Source organism: Schistocerca cancellata, chromosome 4, assembly GCF_023864275.1.
Source record: "Schistocerca cancellata isolate TAMUIC-IGC-003103 chromosome 4, iqSchCanc2.1, whole genome shotgun sequence".
Lineage (NCBI taxonomy): Eukaryota > Metazoa > Arthropoda > Insecta > Orthoptera > Acrididae > Schistocerca > Schistocerca cancellata.
Genome location: NC_064629.1, coordinates 370,822,225 through 370,844,357, shown reverse-complemented (window position 1 = coordinate 370,844,357; position 22,133 = coordinate 370,822,225).

The following is a 22,133-nucleotide window of genomic DNA, read 5'->3' as shown; positions in this document are numbered from 1 at the left end:
GAGTGCAGCTAAGTGAATTCGAAAGCCGGCCGGAGTGGCCGAGCGGTTCTAGGCGCTACAGCCAACCGTGCGACCGCTACGGTCGCAGGTTCGAATTCTGCCTCGGGCATGGATGTGTGTGATGTCCTTAGGTTATTTAGGTTTAAGTAGTTCTAAGTTCTAGGGGACTGATGACCTCAGAAGTTAAGTCCCATAGTGCTCAGAGCCATTTTTTGAATTCGGAAGTGGGCAAATTGTTGTTGCTCGTATGTGGATGCTTACGTAACCAAGGGAGTCAAAGTGTTTGGTGTTTCATGAGGCAACGTATAGAATATCTATACTGCGTACAAAGGAAACGGAAAAACATCATCCGTTAAGTAACAACGCGGACGAAAGTGAGTGTTGAGTGATCATAACGAAAAATAAGAGGACGAAAGCTGCAACAGTCACTGCAGAACTGGAAGACGCACTCGTGAACACTGTCAGTACCAAAATAACAGGACGGGAGCTCCAGAAGCAGGAAATTGCAGGGCAAGCTGGATTTCCAAAACCATTTATCAGTGATACAAATGAGGAAAACGTGGTGCCGAAGCTATAAACCTGGACTGTGGAGCAATGGAAGAAAGTCATTTGGTCGGTGAGTCTTGTTGCACACTGTTTCCAAATTCTGACAGTGTTTACTTCCCAACATCGAAAAATGATGGGCGTTCGGTGATGATTTCGGCAGCCATATCTTGGTATTCCATGGGGCACTATGGTTACTCTGCAAGGTTGCATTCCTGCCAAGGAGTATGTGATCCTTTTGGCTTATCAGGTCCATCCCAGGTACAGTGTTTGTTTTCCAATGCTGTTTCTGTGTTCCAAGACGACAAGGCCCTGTTCACACAGTTCACATCGCATAGAACTGGTTTTCGTTAACACCAGGATTAACTGTCGCATCTCCCCTGGTCACCAGAGTCACCTTATTTCAATATTATTGAGCCTTAGTGGTCTATTTTGAAGAGCATGGCACGTGATCGCTATCAACCTCCATCATCTTTACCTGACTTGCCACTATTTCTCAAAAAGAATGGTATACACTGAGGTGACGAAACTCATGGGATAGCGATATGCACATATACAGATAGCTGTAGTATCGCGTACACAAGGTATAAAAGGTGAGTGCACTGGCGTAGCTATCATTTGTACTAAAGTGATTCATGTAAAAAGGTTTCCGAAGTGATTATGGTCACACGACGGGAATTAACAAACTTTGAACACGAAATGGTAGTTGGAGCTACACGCATGATACATTCCATCTAGGGAATCTTTACGGAATTCAATATACGAGAGTGTGCCGAGAATACCAAATTTCAGGCATTACCTCTCACCACGGGCAACGCAGTGGCCGACGGTTTTCACTTAACGACCGAGAGCAGCGACGTTTGCGTAGACTTTCAGTGCTAACGGACAAGCAACACTGCGAGAAATTATAGCAGTAATCAATGTGGGACGTACGACGAACGTATCCGTTAGGACAGTGCGGCGAAATCTGGCGTTAATGGGCTATGGCAGCAGGAGACCGACGGGAGTGGTATGCTAACAGCACATCATCGCCTGCAGCGCCTCTCCTGCACTCGTGACCACATCGGTTAGACCGTAAACGACTGGAAAACCGTGGCTTGGTCAGATGAGTCCCGATTTCAGTTGGTAAGAGGTGATGTAGGCTTCGAGCGTGGCGCAAACCCAAGAGGCTGTGGACCCAGCTTGTCAACAAGGCACTGTGCGAGTTGGTGGTGGCTCCATAATGGTGTGGGTAGTCTTTACATGCAATGTAATAGGTCCTCTGGTCCAACTGAGCCGATCATTGAAAATAGTTATGTTCGGCTACTTTAAGACCATTTGCCGCCATTCATAGACTTCATGTTCCAAACAACGATTGATTTTTTATCGATGACAGTGCGCCATGTCACCGCTCCATAATTGTTCGGTATTGATTTGAAAAGTACTCTGGACAATACGAACCAATGATTTGGTCATCAGATCGTCCCACACGAATCCCATCGAAGGTTTATGGGCCATAATTGAGAGGTCAGTTCGCGCACAAAACCCTGCACCGGCAGCACTTTCGCAGTTATGGAAACTATAGAGGAAGCATGGCTCAGTATTTCTGCAGGGGACTTACAACGACTTTTTGAGTCCGTGCCACGTCGAGTTGGAGCACTACGCCGGGCAAAAGGAGGTCCGACACGATATTACGAGGCATCCCATGAATTTTGTCTCCTTAGTGTAAGATTCCCTCGAAAACGATACAGGATCTGTATTTATCCATTCCGAGTGCACTGGAAGCTAGTTTGAATGACAACGGGTTTCCTGCACCGTATTAGACATGTTAATGTGTTATGTTTTTGTCCATTCTCTATTTATTTCTTTCAGCAGTGCTCTGACAGTGTTGTGTTTGTTGCAGGTTGGCAGCAGCCCAGGAGGCGGTAGCACAGCAGCGGTCTGGTCGTGACTGCTCGCCCGCCCCCGGCCACGGCATGAGCCCGCACCCACACCAGCCTCCCCCAGGCGCCAAGGGGCCCACTTCGCTATTCATCCTCAGTGAGGACAACCCCATACGCCGATATACTCGTTTCATCATCGAGTGGCCATATCCTTTAACGCAAACGTCTACTAGAAATAAGCTATATAACGTGTTCCACAAAAATCAGGTAGGCAGACAATTTACTGTACGCTGTGGCGCTCACATTTCATAAAATGTACCTTCCTCTGCTCTGTCCTTCTAGCGCCAACCCAAAGAAGCAGCCTCCAGTGTAGAGAGTTATAGATGTACGGATAAGTGTTCCTCTAAGCATTGAGTTTTTGGATATGCTGCCTAGCGACATAAAAAGAAACTTAAACTCTAGTTTCGCTACCTCCTTAAAAAATAGAATGCGTAAGGAAACTAAGATTTGTGAGTACATAAGGCAGCAATATTTGGACAGTGAAACAGCTGCCGCCCTAAATCATATGAGCATATTTACACTTCATTCTAGATGAATGAGTAACCAGAAAATAATAAGTTTTCTTGCTCTGTTTCGAATTTGGAACAGTGATCACGAATATCCTTCTCACAGTTAGAGCTTGAGTCTAGCAGTTTACTTGTATGGGAAGAGGTGGTATAAGGGGCCCCCACCTTCTTGTTTTGTCCTTACTGCCACAGTATTTTCTGTCTACTTGCAAACCTGCTCAACAGATACTATGACATATATTTCACTTACTTATCATACAATTCTTAAGTATTAGGGATGCCATAAAAAAATTGTTTTATGGAACCTTAAAACGAACCGCGAAAAAGAATTGTGCTTGTAATATTATGCCCATGCGATAAATTCAAAAAATTAAACAAAAAATTACATGAAAGACACTTTTAGTAAATCACATATTCTTGTAAAAAAGTACAATGTAGGAATGATCTTGACGGCTGTCCACACATTTTGCTGTCTTTTAAAGCCTATTCTTTGCTCTAGAGTGCCTTTAAAGCTTTTATCTTATCTTGCTTATCACAAGTCATTCTTTCTGGTTTCCTCCTGGGCGTTAACTCTGTACAAGGCTTCTGCAACACAAAACTGAACAGAAGTTCTGTCGTGATTACAGTTTGTGATCTTTTATATTGGAGGCGTATAATACCAACACCGCCATCTTTGTTGACGAACAGTTATCTTCGTCTAATGTTAAGTGTAAAGTACAGTATTAATACTGGAACACAGGCCTTCATACGTGTATAATAAGGAGTATTTACATAGGTATAGCTATACAAATACGGGCACAAACTGCTACCTCTTAAAGTTTTTGTCGGCTTAACCTCACTGCTCAATGGTAGAACTAGCCAATGCATCAGGGTGCTCTTCTGACATGAGTATAGTACTTGTGATACATTCAGCACCAGAAAGCGCAGTTTGGTTTATTAGATGTTGTGGGGGTTCAAATGACTAGCAGGGGCCCAAGATACCACCCTTATAACTAATAGTTTTTGGTACAGGCGTATATTCTAACAGTAGACGCCCGAAACGGAATTTTTACTCATTTTTCATTCGAACGTGTCAGTGGTTTTATTCTCTCTCTCTCTCTCTCTCTCTCTCTCTCTCTCTGTCTGTCTGTGTGTGTGTGTGTGAGAGAGAGAGAGAGAGAGAGAGAGAGAGAGAGAGAGAAAGAGAAAGAGAAAGAGAAACTGGGGTACCGATCATAGGTGGTGGCCTCTGTCCTGGAATGGCCCATCTGGGTGCCATAGCGTTTTTCTTTGGGGCTCACGGGAGGCTAGCATACTGTGAGATTTGTGCGGTATGGCCCCTCGGACCAAGCCAAGATGGTTTCGCACACGAGACGAGTGTAGATTGTACGGGTGATGATTTGGGTTGACGGTCTATCGGACGCATCCGCAAAGGAATGGGCCCTGTAACACTAAGGATTTCCATGAAGCCACGGAAAACCGTAACAGCTATACCAGACATCCAGATCAAAGCAAAATAAGAGCAGATTTTTGGCAGTATCCACTGAGGCGAATTCCAAGTACATGGTACCGCCGTTTCCGAGTTAATTAGCATTGAAGTTAGCCAGTCAGGACGTTGGGCACGCAAATTCAAGCGACCGCCAGATACAATTAGTGTCAGTTGTTGTCATAGCGTAGATAATAGCGAATGAGACTGCTCAGCCTTTCCCTCGGGTTCGATCCTTACTACCATCCCATGTCCAATTTTTGTACTGCTCTCTTATTCGGTTTTTTTTTTCTTAACTGTTATTTCGCAGCACAACCTGCCCTGGAACACTCTTATAGCCTTTCAGGCTGTTTCTGCCTAGCCTGTATTTTCCTTCCATCTTTCAGCCTTCCCTTCCTTCCGTAGTACTGGCTTGCCATCAGAGCTCGTTATGTTTACGCAGGTCTTTCTCTTTTCTCTAAATATCTCTCGAACTTTCCTGTACACAGAATCTATCTTTCCCATAGTCTTTCATGCTTCTGTAGCTTTGCACATTTCTTCTACAGTTATTTCTACTTTGCCAAAAAATGGTTCAAATGGCTCTGAGCACTATGGGACTTAACATCTGTGGTCATCAGTCTCCTAGAACTTAGAACTACTTAAACCTAACTAACCTAAGGACATCATACACATCCATGCCCGAGGCAGGATTCGAACCTGCGACCGTAGCGGTCACGCGGTTCCAGGCTAAGGCGCCTAGAACCGCACGGCCACACCGGCCGGCCTACTTTGCCATTATGCACTTTCGGTTGATCACATTTCTTCTACATCTGTATCCCCTTTTGGATGATTCATGCGTTGAATTTTGATATTTGCTACTTTAACGAATTAAATTCGTTATCCCGTGTGTTATCCACAGATTTCTATAGCCTAGTTCTCTTCTGCCTTCACTATTTAATCTCTCAAAGCTACCCACTCACCTTCTGTTGTATTCCTTTCACCTATTTCAATCAGTTGTTGAATTATTCTTTCTTTGAAACATTTATCTCAGATTGTTACAGCTGATGCCGGTCCCATCTCCTCAGTTTCCTATCCTTCTGCCTCTTCTTCAGTTTTCATCTGCAGTTCGTAACCAATCAGTTACGGTCTCCGTCCACATCTTCTCCCGAAAATGCTTTATAGTTTAGAATCTGGTTTCGGAATTTGTCTTTCCATTATTCAATGTGTCTGGAACCTTCTGGTGTGTACAGGCCTCTTCCAGATATCCAACCTCCTTCCTTGACTCCTAAACCAAATGTTAGTAATGATGAAAATGTACTATGTGCAAAATTCTACCACGTATCGGTAGCTTCCCCTTTCAATCGTTTCCCACAATCCACATTCCCTTACTGTTTTTCCCTCTCTTCCGTTTCCTGCTATAGAATTACAATTCCTCGTCACACTCAAATTTTCGCCTCCCTTGAGGTAGTGAATAACTTCGTTTATCTCTTCATCAATTTAATTCATTCTCTTCGCCATCTTTGGTGCTAGGAGGCATATACACTTGTACTATTGTGGGGGGTCGTGGATTTGAACCTAACTTGGCTATTAAAAAAATGTACACTGTGTTGTTCACAATTGTTCAGCTGCATCCCTGTTTTCTTATTCATTATTAGTTCTACTCCTGCAAAATCCCTCTTTGGTTTTGTTTTGATAACACTGCACTCCCCTGACTACTGTTCACCCTGCCGCGATATAAAACTTCAACTTATTCATTTTTCTGTTCAAATATTCCAACTTACCTATTAACTGTGGGCATTCTACGCTCCGAACTGTAGAATATTTCCGGATCTCAATAACTTTATGAGTAGTCTCCCCCAAGAGATCCGAAAGAATGACTATTTTACCTAGGAGGATGCGATCATCGTTAAACCATACAGTAGCGCCGCATAGCAAGACCACGTTCGACAATGTTGCAAGGCCAAATCATCCAGACTGTTGCCCGTACAACTACTGGAAAGTATGCTGCCCAACCTCAGAAACCGCATGTTAGTCCTGCCCCTCCATAGATACCTCTACCATTTGGTTGCATCTGCGACACGGCTATCTGTATAGTTAAGGCTAGAGCCATGCTTCATGGGGGTCAATGAACCTCACTGGCTTACACTTCCTCCGGTTTTCGTTTTAACACCGATGAGCCTTATTAGGATTATAATAGATACCAAGGTAATAGTTCATTAATTTGTAGCTGAATTACTATTGAACGTTCCGGGAACATTTTTGTGGATATAGCCCTACTGAAACTGTGATGAAGGTTAAATAATAGAGGGAAGGTTAGAGTTTAAAATCCTGTAACCATGGAGGAAGTCATTAGAATCAGAGCATTAGCTCAGTTGGAAGGTATCTGCAAGAAGAAATCAGCCGTTACATTGGCAAGTTGAAAGACATTTTCGACTTTATTCAGAAGCGAAAACGAAGGAAGAAGAGAAGGAAGTTTGAGTTTAATGTCGAATCGACGACATCGTCATTAGAGACGGTCACAAGCTACGAAGGGAAGATGATCGGGATGGAAACCGTTTAAGGGAAAGCACTGGAAACTAAAATCTGGATAGTGCCTTCGTCACGCGCCGCTTCGCTTGGTGCAAAGAAATGTGAACCAATACGGCAACCATAGTACACGTGTTATTAAAAGCAGCTAAAATCGCTACTAGTCGACACTGCTCCAGGGCCCGATGGAGTTCCTGCCAGAATCTATATAGATTTTACGAGTGAATTAGTTCTAGGCTTGACCATAATTTACCATAAATCAAGAAAGTAGACAATTATTCCCTGCGATGAGAACAAGAGCACAGGTTATCCTCACCTACTTAAAGAAAAAAAAAAGAAAAAAAGCTAGGGAAATGATCTCTGCAACTATTAACCTATATATTACTTACTTTCTCTGGGAACTGAATTCTAGAACATATTCTGTGTCTCAGTGAAGCATAATGCAATTCTTATTGCCCATCACATACATTAATTAATTAATTGATAGTATTAATTGTAATCTCAGACTCTTCGCAGAAGATACTGTTATCTATGAAAAATGTAAAACTCCTGGAGACAAATACAGCTAAAGTCAATTTAATATCATGAGACTCATAGGACAGATATCCGCAGTAATCATGAGAGCAGCGCTGACGACTCCTAGGAGAGTGGTGCTAAATATCTTGCAATTAAAAACAGCGGATTAAGCGTGTTTTTTTCTACTGGAACATATGTGATATCTGTGACCTGGGTTCACTCAGAGCAAAGAAGTACCATGTAGGAGGATATATTATCAGATGAAAAGGTATAATTTTTGTGAAGGAGTGAGTACGTAAAGTAAAGCTAAGCTGTCGTCAACCTGGAAGTCAGTAAAGATGTAAATGTTGTATGGCATTGTTGTCTGGGGTATCTCACGGGGTTCGGCCGTCTGTCGGAAAGGGTGTCCTCCATGCGCACATTGGTCTCTCTTCTTGCGGATATGTTAGATTTGTGTCATATATGTATTTGTAGAATGTAGGTGAGTGTAATGGACGTGTTTATGGTATAGTGTTACGTGATAAGAGAGGGGACAGGGTGAAACCGGGTGCCGTCAGTCTACTCATAGGAGCAGCGCAAGGGGACACCGTGCTTAACGTCTGAAGTGGGAGGGACTGCGATCTGGGGCAGCGTCGTACAGTTTGCCTGTCTTAGGGGCAGCTAGGACAAACTGGTCCATTATTTTTTCTCCTTATGTAAACAAACCTGCAGCTTGGCAGCTTGCACGAAGTGGTCCATTGCTCTCCTAATGTAAACAAACGTGCAACCACTTGACATCGCCTCCTTATGCAAACAATGACATCACTGTTGTTTACACAAGTCTAATTTAAGACTAGTGTAAACAGATTGCTGACTTGGAGACAAATACAGCTAAATTCAATTTAATATCATGAGACTGATAGGAAAAAAAAAAGGCAAGGGAATGACATCACTTGACCATGGTCCCAAACCACGTGCATGCGCTCTTAAAGTAGGTTTATGTAAGTATACTTTATGACTGCAACGTAAAGCAACTGTGCTCTTTCAAGTTGGCACCTCCACCCTCCCCTCCTTCCTCACCACTCCTCTGCAAATCATCTCAGCCAGTTAGATGATGGGAAGCTCAAAAGGGATGTTATCCTGGCAAAGTAGAGTACATCACCTAAAATTTCTTACCCAATTAGCTTATTGTTATAATTTTGTCTCATCCTTATTGTTATTATCATAAATTATGTTATTCCGCTTATCTTAATTTTTAAAAAAATATGACCACTTTCAAAATATTGCTGCCTGTACATTTATATCACTCTTATATTAATTAATATAATTCTGTGGTGTCAGGCACTTTGAGATTGGCAGTCCATCCGACATATGACCACCTGCCACTTCTATATTTAGAGTTATGAGGGGTTGCTTTTCTGACTTTCTCCCACTTTCTAAAACTGTCATCCAAATGCACACTCAATATCAAACTTTAAATGCTTAAACAATCTCTTGAGTGCATTATTTAAATAGATTATTGATACCCCGTGTTTAAACAATTGACAACCTATTGTGGCCTGAGAAATTAATACTTGACATCGATCAGATGTTTACTAAGGTCAGAACTTGTAGGAGATCCAGCTACCATGATCACGATAATCTTATCCACGAAAGAAGCGGTTTACAAAACACTTATAAGATCGATTTTTAGGCACTGTCATCAATCTGGGATTGGTAAGAGAGAGGGTAGATAGAGAAAATAGAGAAGAGGTGCGCGTTTCGTAGTGGGATTATTACGGAGATGCTAAACAGATTCCAATGGCAGTTTCCGCAAGAGAGGCGTTGTGTATCGTGGTTTACTGTAAAAATCCCGAAAGTTTACGTTCGAAGAAGAGTCGGGTAACATACATCTCACGAAATGACAACAATGAGAAAATTAGAGCTAATACGGAGGGCTACCGTACAGACATTCTTTCCACGCACCATTCACAAATGGTATACAGGTAGACATTAAAAGCAGAAGTTCCGACTTAGGAACAAAAAGTAACAAATGGAGTTGTTTATAAAATAACTCTTTTTCGATGCTTGGAGCAAAATAAAAGATATCTTTAATCAGCAACAGGTAGGAACAGTATGGAATTATGCAGCAATGTTAATAACGCTACATTTCTGGAAATATCCCCAACGACTAAGAGGCCAAGCAATAAAATTAGTGCGTGTTTAAGACTGCCTACAACGGTGTCTACTACGCACGTCTTCATCTCTCTGCAGAGTGCTCGACGTACAGACAAGTGACGGCCTGCCGAACAAAGAATTGATTTTGGAGGGGGACCTTAGTTTTGTTCCTGCTGGCAATCGTTCACAGGCGTCGTGTTCACACTTGAACGGCACTGGTAGAGGCGTCCGACCATAGGACTGCTGCTTGCATTTTGTTTGTTTGTTTTAAATAAAGTGTCTAGGCGCGCAGTCCGGAACCGCGCAACTGCTACGGTCGCTGGTTCGAATCCTGCCTCGGGCATGGGTGTGTGTGATGTCCTTAGGTTAGTTAGGTTTAAGTAGTTCTCAGTTCTAGGGGACTGATGACCACAGTAGTTAAGTCCCATAGTGCTCAGAGCCATTTGAACCATTTTTTTAAATAAAGTGTGTACCTCTCCCTTTCCAATACTACTACGAGGGCAGTTCAGTAAGTAATGCAACACATTTTTTTCTCGGCCAATTTTGGTTGAAAAAACCTGAAATTTCTTGTGGAATATTTTCAAACATTCTCGCTTCGTCTCGTATAGTTTCATTGACTTCCGACAGGTGGCAGCGCTGTACGGAGCTGTTAAAATGGCGTCTGTAACGGATGTGCGTTGCAAACAACGGGCAGTGATCGAGTTTCTTTTGGCGGAAAACCAGGGCATCTCAGATATTCATAGGCGCTTGCAGAATGTCTACGGTGATCTGGCAGTGAACAAAAGCATGGTGAGTCATTGGGCAAAGCGTGTGTCATCATCGCCGCAAGGTCAAGCAAGACTGTCTGATCTCCCGCGTGCGGGCCGGCCGTGCACAGCTGTGACTCCTGCAATGGCGGAGCGTGCGAACACACTCGTTCGAGATGATCGACGGATCACCATCAAACAACTCAGTGCTCAACTTGACATCTCTGTTGGTAGTGCTGTCACAATTGTTCACCAGTTGGCATATTCAAAGGTTTGTTCCCGCTGGGTCCCTCGTTGTCTAACCGAACACCATAAAGAGCAAAGGAGAACCATCTATGCGGAATTGCTTGCTCGTCATGTGGCTGAGGGTGACAATTTCTTGTCAAAGATTGTTACAGGCTATGAAACACGGGTCCATCACTTCGAACCTGAAACAAAACGGCAATCAATGGAGTGGCGCCACACCCACTCCCCTACCAAGAAAAAGTTTAAAGCCATACCCTTAGCCGGTAAAGTCATGGTTACAGTCTTCTGGGACGCTGAAGGGGTTATTCTGTTCGATGTCCTTTCCCATGGTCAAACGATCAACTCTGAAGTGTATTGTGCTACTCTTCAGAAATTGAAGAAACGACTTCAGCGTGTTCGTAGGCACAGAAATCAGAACGAACTTCTCCTTCTTCATGACAACGCAAGGCTTCACACAAGTCTACGCACCCGAGAGGAGCTCACAAAACTTCAGTGGACTGTTCTTCCTCATGCACCCTACAGCCCCGATCTCGCACCGTCGGATTTCCATATGTTTGGCCCAATGAAGGACGCAATCCGTGGGACGCACTACGCGGATGTTGAAGAAGTTATTGATGCAGTACGACGTTGGCTCCGACATCGACCAGTGGAATGGTACCGTGCAGGCATACAGGCCCTCATTTCAAGGTGGCGTAAGGCCGTAGCATTGAATGGAGATTACGTTGAAAAATAGTGTTGTGTAGCTAAAAGATTGGGGAATAACCTGGTGTATTTCAATGCTGAATAAAACAACCCCTGTTTCAGAAAAAAAATGTGTTGCATTACTTATTGAACTGCCCTCGTACAAACGACTGTGATGTGTGTTTGAGGCTGTATCAGTGTTGGAAATTAGCATAATTTAGCGATGTTTTGTGTGTGTGTTTTTTTAACATTTGTATCTCGGTGTTTTTATTTCCAATCGTTCTTCACAAGTCTACTATAATGCAGTACTTTAGTACACATATAATCGATGTCAAGTGTTAATTTATCAGGCCACAATTTGTCAATTCTTTAAATTCGGGGCATCAGTGCAATTTTGTTTAAATAATGCACTCAGGAAATTTTTAATACATTTAAAGTCTTGTATTGATGGGTGATTTTGGAAGACGACTTCCAAAAGTTAGGGAAAGTCGGCAAAACAGCCTCAAACTGTAAATATAGAAACGGAAGGTTGTCAAATGTTAGATGTAGTACCACTGTAAAACTGCCTAACATCACAAAATTATATTTATTAAAATAAGAGTGACATACAGGGTGATTATAATTAAAGTTAAACTTTCAAACCGCTGTAAAAATAACACCACTGGTCAGAATGACGTCAAATTGCAACGGAATATTATCGGAGAAGGGGGAAAACGTATGGCAGACGAAAAATAGTTACAAAATGTAGCAATAGATGGCGCTGTAAGCATCGTAATTTAATAGAGGTCGACTACAAATGACAAATGAATCATACAACAATGCCTAAGGTGTACGTTTGGCTTTAAAACAAACTATACTACTCAGTCCGCATGGGTGTACAGGTGTGATATTGTTAGTTACGTAAGACCATCCACCACGGCAAAGTCATATCGCATCGGATGGGAAAAATCGGTTTTTAATTGCCCTGAGGCCAAAAACCACATAAAAAGTATCACTCACATCGGTTTTTAATTGTCCTGAGGCCAAAAACCGCATAAAAAGCATCAATCACATCGATTTTTAATTGTCCTCAGGCCAAAACCCGCATAAAAGCACAAATAACATCGGTTTTAATTGTCCTGAGGCCAAAAACCGCATAAAAAGCATGAATCAAAATCAAATCGGATTATTAATTTCCGTGTGAATGACGCAAAACATGTTCAATATGCTGTCCACCGTTTTCTGCAACAAGTTGAATTCGAGAAACAGCGTGTTCCACAATTGGTCGAAGTGTTTCCGGGGTCATGTTCAGAATTTGTTGCGCAATGCGTGCCTTCAGTGCAGCTAAGTTTGTAATCGGAACGCTGAACACATCTTTCAGATAGCCCCACAGCCAGAAGTAACACGGATTAAGATCATGTGATCGGGATGGCCAGGCTGTAGGGAAATGGCGGCTGATAATTCTAGCATTTCCAAAATGGCACTTAAGCAGTTTCTTACTTGGATTTGCAATGTGCAGAGGTCCGTCATCTTGCATAAAAATGATCCCATCCTCACATCCACGCTGTTGGAGAGCCGGAATGACGTGGTTGCGCAAAAGACTCTCATAGTGCTTACCAGTGACGGTGCAGGTAACAGGACTGGAAGCATATGTCTCTTCGAAAAAATATGGCCCTATGACAAATGATGCCGTAAACCCGGACCACACAGTGACCTTTTCAGGATGAAGTGGTACTGGCTGATTTGCGTGTGTATTTTGCGCTGCCCATATTCGACAATTATCTGTGTTGACATATTCTGTCAGATGGAAGTGGGCTTTGTCTGTCAACAAAACTTCCACGGACAATCATTGTCCACTTCCATGCGAACAAGAAATTCTAAAGCAAAGGTCTCGCTTGCTGGCAGGTCAACAGGATGCAGCAGGTGCACATGAGTAATTTTGAATTGATAGCAAAGAAGGATGTTTCATAGGATTTTACGCACCGTGCTCACGCGTATGTCCAGTCAGTGTTCGGGCAATTCTCCGTGCACTACACGCTTATATACCACCACTCGTCTCCTCCTGCACTGCTGTGGCCACTGCTTCCACTGATGTCGAATCAATTCGTTTCCTCACTCTACCAGGTTGCACACCACAAGAACCCGTCTTTTCGAATTTCCAAATCATTTTCTCCAGACCCAGGGCAGTCATCGAACCAACGCCTTTTTTCAAACCCTTCAGTGTCCTGAACTTCTGCAGAGTGTCGTGTGTACAGTCATTATTCTTCTAAAATAGCTTTACAAGCAGAGCATGATCCTGCATTGAGACAGTCATGACGAACGTTGCAGATGCAAAAGGAGGAAAAGCCGTGTACCCAGCGTGTATATACGAACTTCAATGGGTCGTGCGCATGACAGGTGTTTTCATTTACGTACTCTGACACATACAGCGCCATCTATTGATCAATTTTCACTCTATTTTTTTCGTCTTCTGGCATACGTTTCCCTCCTTCCTCGATAATATTCCGTTGCAATATGACGTCATTCTGACCAGTGGTGTTATTTCTACAGCGTTTTGAAAGTTTATCTTTAATTATAATCACCCTGTAAATATAGAGGCAGCACATTTTATAGTGTTCATAAATCTTATTAATCAAGATACATGAAATGGCATAATTTGTAGTAATTAAGATAAACAGCGACATAAAATTGTAACAAAATAACCTACTTGACTAACAGATTATAGGTGATGTACCCTACTGTGTCAGGATAATGTCCCCTTTGAATTTCCCATCAACCAATTGGCGTACAGGATTTGCTGCATGGTGGAGAGGGATGGGGGGGGGGGGAGGGGAGGGGGAGCCGGGGTGGGTGGAAGTGGTAACTTGGCAGCTTGAAAGAGCACAGTCGGTTTATATTGCAGCCATAAATTACTCTTGCATAAACGTTGCTTAAGAGTACATGTGCGTGATTTGAGGGCAAAGCCAAGTGATTTCATTGTTTATAGCGAGGCACTGGACAAGTGAGTGATCTGTTTACATTAGAGACTTAAATTAGATTTACATAAACATACCAGTAATGCCATTGTTTCCATAAGAAGGCGAGGTCAAATGGCTGCAGGTTAGTTTACATTAGGAGAATAATGGACCACTTTGCTAAAGTTGCCCGACTGTGGGTTTGTTTACGTAAGGAGAACATTGCACTAGACTGCAGTCTGCCCGACTACTAACATCCGCATCAGATGGACGGATCACCATCAACAGTGTCACATTCCATCACTTCATGAGACACTGCTTAGAGGTTCAGAATTTACTCCAGGACATCGGCACAAAGACTGATCATCAGGATCTTTACGACTTCACCTTTCCTCTCCTTGCCGACCATATACTGATAGTGAAAATTTCACCCACTTCCAGGATACCAACCAGCTTATCTCTGAGCAGTGCATTAGCGACCTCAGATGTGGATGCGGCTCTGAAAGTCAGATTCATCGTCGTAGTACTCTACTAGGCATGGCCATATTGAATATGATATGCCTTTGCTCTGCTCCTACCTTTGAACTAACCTACATGCAGGGACATTCTATTTAGTGTAGTATCCAACCACATTGCAAGTTTGCAATATACGAGGGCCGGTTGAAAAGTAATGCTTCAGAATTTTTTATGTGAAAACTTTTAAACTTTTTAAACTAAAACTTTAATAACATTCTAGAACTTTATTCTTCACGTCTATGAACGTATTTCTCTCAGCAACAGACCAGTTTGTTGATACTGTCACTGTAGAATAGTTGACTTTGTTGACGAAGCCATAACCTCACCTCACTGTTTCATCACTATCAAAAGTGAAGTCATCAAGATGTTCTGTAAGTTTTGGAAACAGATGAATATCGAATGGTGCCAAGCTGGGATTGTATGGAGGATGATCTACGATAGTGAACCCAAGGTGTTGCAGATGTTACAGCACTCGTGTGTGGTCTGGTATTGTCATGCTGATGGGGAGGGGAGTGTTCCATTTGTGAACGAACTCTTCGAATTCGAAACTCAATTACAGCACGCTGTCACTCATGCATCGGCATAGTTACGTTGCACACAGTCATTTTACACGCTAAAGTTCCAAGCCCTCTGGCGGTAGAGGGCTGCAAATGTGTAGACACGAAGAAAAAAGAGGTAGAATGTTAATAACGTTTATTTTACGTGAAAAATTCGCTGGCGTTGCTTTAAACGTTATTGTGAAAAGGTGGTCTCCATAAGGAAAGTAATCTCAATATTTTCATCTTGATATAGTTGGGCGGCAATTATGAAATATGGAGGTGAATGTTAACTAGAAATTGAAAAACATATTACACATATCTCCTGTAGCAGGTGCCTAAAAATGAACATTATAACAAAGCAGATAGATTAGTGGTCTTTTCCACTACATCTAGAAAGTAATGAGAGTATACTGTAGTTGTTACTATGTCATCGTCGGATATTTTGTTTTTGTCGCAGTAATAACTTTGGAAGGAAGGAAGAAGGAATATTAATGTTTAATGTCCCGTCGACTATTTTGTCATTAGAGAGGAAGTACAAGCTCGGAATTGGGGAAGGATGAGCAAGAAGATGGGCCGAGAACTTTTCTATAAATCATAACATAATATTTTCTTCGAGAGAGAAAAGCTCCTATTCACAAACAAACATGTATTTAGAAAGCATCGCTCTTGCGAAGCTCAGCTTGCCCTTTTCTGCCACGATACCGTGCGAATCATAGATGAAGTACAACAGGCAGATTCCACATTCCTAGATTCACGGAAATCATTTGGTACAATGCCGCACTGCACTCTGTTAACAAAGGTCCGATCATACGGAATAGGTTCCCAGGTATGTGGGTGGGTCGAAGGTTTAAAAAAAAAAAAAAAGAAAAAGAAAGAGAAGGTGGGGTTTAACATTTCGTCGGCGTCATTAGAGACGGAGCACAAGCTCGTGATATTTCAAGGACGGGAAGGAAATCCGCCGTGCTGTTTCAAACGAACCAGCCCGGCGTTTGCCTGGAGCGATTTAGGAAAAATCACGGAAAATCCAAATCTGAATGGCCGGACGTGGATTTGAACTGTTGTCCTCCCGAGTGCGCCACCTCACTCAGTCGAAGGCTTTTTAAGTAACAGAGCCCAGTACGTTGTTCTGTATGTCGAGTGTTCATTGGAGACAGAGGTGTCGCCAGGAGAGCCACCAGGAAGTGCGAGAAGACCGCTCCTGTTCTTTATATACGTAAACGATCTGACGGGCAGGGTGAGCAGCAATCTGTGACTGCTGATGACGCTGTAGTGTACGGGAAAGTGTTGTCGTCTTCGAATCACTGTAGGAGGTCACAGGATGATTTGGACAGAACTATAATTTGGTGTAATGAACCTTGCTCTGAATGTGGAAAAATGTAAACTAATGCAGGTAAGTAGGAAAAACAATCGTGTATGTTCAAATACGGTACTAATGATGTGCTGCTTGACACAGAGACATCCATTACATAACCACATTACATAACCGATCATGCTACGTGAAATACAGGAATTGGACAAAAATATGGAAACACGGCGAGAAGTGCACGCTAGAACATAAATGCATATGCAAGCCAAGCAGGTTGCGCTAATGATTTGACCACTATTGGCACCTGTAAAATGTCCTCAATACCTCACAAATGTGACAGTCGTGGCCAGAACAGCGTTCTGTGTGGTTATGAACGCGTTCGGAGCTAAATGAATTCGAACGTGACCAAATTCATGGTGCACATATGGTGGGTGCTTCCGTAAACATGGTAGCCGAAGTGTTTGGTGTTTCAAGAGGCACGACATCGGAGATTTATACCGCATAGAGGGAAAGGGGAACGAAACTGCGTGCTGGGTGATCGTGACAGACGATCATAAAGAGAACTGTGACGAAAAACGAGAGGACAACAACTGCAGAAGTCACCTCAGAACTGAATACAAAACACTTGTGCGACGCGTCCTTCATGACTGTCTGACTGTTTAGGATCCTCAACAGGTCGGATTAAAGCAAAAAAGCGACGCAATTCTGAGACGTGCTGCTAGACTTGTTACCCGTAAGTTCGATCAACACGCCTGTGTTACTGAAATGCACGGTGAATCCCTTTAAGGAACATGGCGTTCTTTCCGGGAAATACTATTGAGCAAATTTAGAGAGCCGGTGTTTGTGCCAGAATGCAGAATGAGCCTACTGCCATCAACGTACATCTTGCGTAATGACCGCTAAACCAGGAAAGACCGAGCGAGGTGACGTAGTGGTTAGCACACTGGACACGCATTGGGGAGGACGACGGCTCGATCCGAGTCCGGCCCGCCCGATTTAGGTTTTTCACGACTTCCTTAAATCGCTCCAGGTAATTGCAGGGAACGTTCCTTTGAAAGGGCACGGTCGATTTCCTCTCCCATCCTCTAAATATTCTGAGCTTGTATTCCGTCTCTAATTACCTCGATGTCGACGGGATGTTAAACCCTAATCTTCCTTCCAAGACAAGAAAAGACAACTCAGGGCTCCCACGGAAGCATACACACAATCGTTTTCGCCTCACTCCATTTGCGAGTGGAAGCAGTGGTATAAGGTAGCTTCCATCACGCTCCGTAGGGTGGCTTGTGAAGTGTATGTAGATGTAGATTTCCACTGTGCCACCTCGCCCGGTCTTAGGAAAGAGAAGAAGCTTAACTGAAACCAGTGCGAAGAAAATCCATCGCATCAAATCTAGTTCTCTGCATAACATAGTTCTACTTGAGATGCCCAGCGTCTGGATTATGAAGACTCGAAGGAATAAATTAGCCGGGAACGCTTACATTCCTATATTTTGAAATAAACTGGCATCTACAATAGGTGGCGAGTCGGTATGCCCAATAACACAAGATAGTTACAGTCGACAGTGCAATAAAGTGTGTTTGAATATCGCAAACATTTATGTATGGGAATGGCTCTCAGCACTATGGGACTTAACATCTATGGTCATCAGTCCCCTAGAACTTAGAACTACTTAAACCTAACTAACCTAAGGACATCACACAACACCCAGTCATCACGAGGCAGAGAAAATCCCTGACCCCGCCGGGAATCGAACCCGGGAACCCGGGCGTGGGAAGCGAGAACGCTACCGCACGACCACGAGCTGCGGACTATGTATGGGAATCGTAACAAACAATCTGAACAATTTGTCCATGAGATGAAAGAAAGAGAAAGTGTTCTCTCAAAAATTACGCCGAACAGAGTAGAAACTTTGCTCGTATTTATTTTGGTTATGTAATGACGAAGGGAGCGGACAGTAATCAACGGGCACCATCCAAGTATTCTTATGGAGTAATGTAAGAAACGTAAATCAGGATGGCCATGTGATAAGTTAATCCTAGGTTCTCCAGAACAGAAGATACATGTTTACTTGACTGCATGACCTTGCGTGTATTCTTATAGAAGGTAAAACTGTGTGCGTAGGAGTATCCTTCCGACTTACATAGTCAAATTAAATTAACTATCAAGACAGGTGAATTAAAATAAGGAAGTAATCGATCACATGAGGATCTTCAAACCTGCCACTATGATACTTTCCAGTAACTGTGTAACAGTCGGCCATTCAACACCCAAAGCACTGTCCAGTTTGAAAATCGGTGTGTCATTATAATTATCAGGACTTCACAACACTTTTGTAACGTTCTACGTGTATTGCACACACGTTAGTAGCGATATTTTGCCCATGTGATTTCACCAGATATTTATGATTTCACAGTAGACATTCATCGCGGCAACTATTGTTTCCTCTTCCACACTGCTGCTGAAACTACCCCACTACGAACTGTAAGGAATTTTTTTGCCCCTTTTTCTCTTTGAAGACGTTAGAGACGATACTCGATCGAACGAAAGGTGGCAGGCATCATTAAAGCATGTCTTTTACATTTGCCTACTGTCAGTGTAAGAAAAATCGAGGAAGCGACGTCGGCCATGAAGGATCAACAGCGAAACACACTGTTCAGAAAACCAGTTTCCACGTTAACTATTCTTTCCCATCACTAAAGAGAGTTTTACGCATTATTCAGTCCATTACCGTGAAACTAAGGCATTTCCTTTCATTTGAGCTCGTCGTCTACAGTTTCAGAAATGACTACGTCATTGAACACATGTCTTCATAAGCTTACGATAGAGACAATATTTCATGCTTGGTTAGCAGCATGGATAAACTAAAACGAAATGTAAGAGCAATTTAAGTCTCTCTCTCTCTCTCTCTCTCTCTCACACACACACACACACACACACACACACGCACACACACGCGCGCGCGCGCGCGCGCGCGCCCACACACACACTGACTCACTCACTCTTCCCCGTCCATTTTTGCTCGTCATTTAACATTTTGCACAACGAAAGCCATTTCACACGACTGCAGCTAAACTATGTGATTTCCAATTACACTCCTCCGTATCCGCCATACATATTTCACGGACCCATCTACACTCGGACAAAATGGTGTTGATGTGATCTTAAGTGGATAATAGAGTCAAGAAAGCTAAAAAGGAGAACGTATGACTTCAAAGGTAAAAAAATGCATTGTACTACTCTAATTTACTTAATAGCAACTTCAAATACACTCCTGGAAATGGAAAAAAGAACACATTGACACCGGTGTGTCAGACCCACCATACTTGCTCCGGACACTGCGAGAGGGCTGTACAAGCAATGATCACACGCACGGCACAGCGGACACACCAGGAACCGCGGTGTTGGCCGTCGAATGGCGCTAGCTGCGCAGCATTTGTGCACCGCCGCCGTCAGTGTCAGCCAGATTGCCGTGGCATACGGAGCTCCATCGCAGTCTTTAACACTGGTAGCATGCCGCGACAGCGTGGACGTGAACCGTATGTGCAGTTGACGGACTTTGAGCGAGGGCGTATAGTGGGCATGCGGGAGGCCGGGTGGACGTACCGCCGAATTGCTCAACACGTGGGGCGTGAGGTCTCCACACATCGATGTTGTCGCCAGTGGTCGGCGGAAGGTGCACGTGCCCGTCGACCTGGGACCGGACCGCAGCGACGCACGGATGCACGCCAAGACCGTAGGATCCTACGCAGTGCCGTAGGGGACCGCACCGCCACTTCGCAGCAAATTAGGGACACTGTTGCTCCTGGGGTATCGGCGAGGACCATTCGCAACCGTCTCCATGAAGCTGGGCTACGGTCCCGCACACCGTTAGGCCGTCTTCCGCTCACGCCCCAACATCGTGCAGCCCGCCTCCAGTGGTGTCGCGACAGGCGTGAATGGAGGGACGAATGGAGACGTGTCGTCTTCAGCGATGAGAGTCGCTTCTGCCATGGTGCCAATGATGGTCGTATGCGTGTTTGGCGCCGTGCAGGTGAGCGCCACAATCAGGACTGCATACGACCGAGGCACACAGGGCCAACACCCGGCATCATGGTGTGGGGAGCGATCTCCTACACTGGCCGTACACCATTGGTGATCGTCGAGGGGACACTGAATAGTGCACGGTACATCCAAACCGTCATCGAACCCATCGTTCTACCATTCCTAGACCGGCAAGGGAACTTGCTGTTCCAACAGGACAATGCACGTCCGCATGTATCCCGTGCCACCCAACGTGCTCTAGAAGGTGTAAGTCAACTACCCTGGCCAGCAAGATCTCCGGATCTGTCCCCCATTGAGCATGTTTGGGACTGGATGAAGCGTCGTCTCACGCGGTCTGCACGTCCAGCACGAACGCTGGTCCAACTGAGGCGCCAGGTGGAAATGGCATGGCAAGCCGTTCCACAGGACTACATCCAGCATCTCTACGATCGTCTCCATGGGAGAATAGCAGCCTGCATTGCTGCGAAAGGTGGATATACACTGTACTAGTGCCGACATTGTGCATGCTCTGTTGCCTGTGTCTATGTGCCTGTGGTTCTGTCAGTGTGATCATGTGATGTATCTGACCCCAGGAATGTGTCAATAAAGTTTCCCCTTCCTGGGACAATGAATTCACGGTGTTCTTATTTCAATTTCTAGGAGTGTATATGATGATATGCACCAGGTTTAAATTACAGTTTATCTCTTATAGCATTAAGCACGAGCTAGTTTATTTTTTAAAAAATAATCATCCATAGACACATGTTTGTGATCATCCCTCTCAAAAACCTGGCGGGGGTACACGTTACTCAGATTTAAACAATGCCATTAGAAATGAACGTGTATGATAATTCTCAAGTTATCCTTACCTTTTTGTAGCAAAATGAGAATATTACTTTTTTTCTGAACAAGGTGTACATATTAGAAAAGAAAAGAAGCCAAGAAATCTGGAAAAATAAATGGTAAAAAATGCGAAGGAGCATTGTGGATACAAAAAGTAAGGGAACGGGTTTTCTTAGTTTGACCCTGCTTGAAGGTTAACATATTCTCGAAACCAGTATTATTGAATTCGCCAATAAGGGTGGCTAGCAATGTAAAAGGTCGACCCTCCATTGCTGGTGCCGGCGTGGAACAACGCCTTTTAATGTAGGTCGTATTCCATGGAGTCGGGCCCGTGGCCAGAAGTTACAAATATCCCGACAGTCCAAAAAGTTTCGAGACTGGATTAATAAAAAAATAGAGAAGAATTAAAATGGTGGTTTTAACGCTTCAGGTGCTCTACATAGTCTCCCCCGCCCCTCGTCCTAACCCACCCTCCACTTGAGCACAACGCACAGAACGCTCACACAACCACGTGAAACTGTCAGAAAAGTTCTTCTTCGAGATGTTCAACTCGTGAGTCACACTGGCTTGAATGTCGGTTCTGACGTCAAAATGCTGACCCTTCATGTGAATTTCTGCACTTTTTTGTCTTGTGGTAGGTTCGTATTTGTAATACCAAGTCTAGTCGCCCGTACGACTTTTTCTGGAAAAGAATTCTCTGCGTTTTTCTA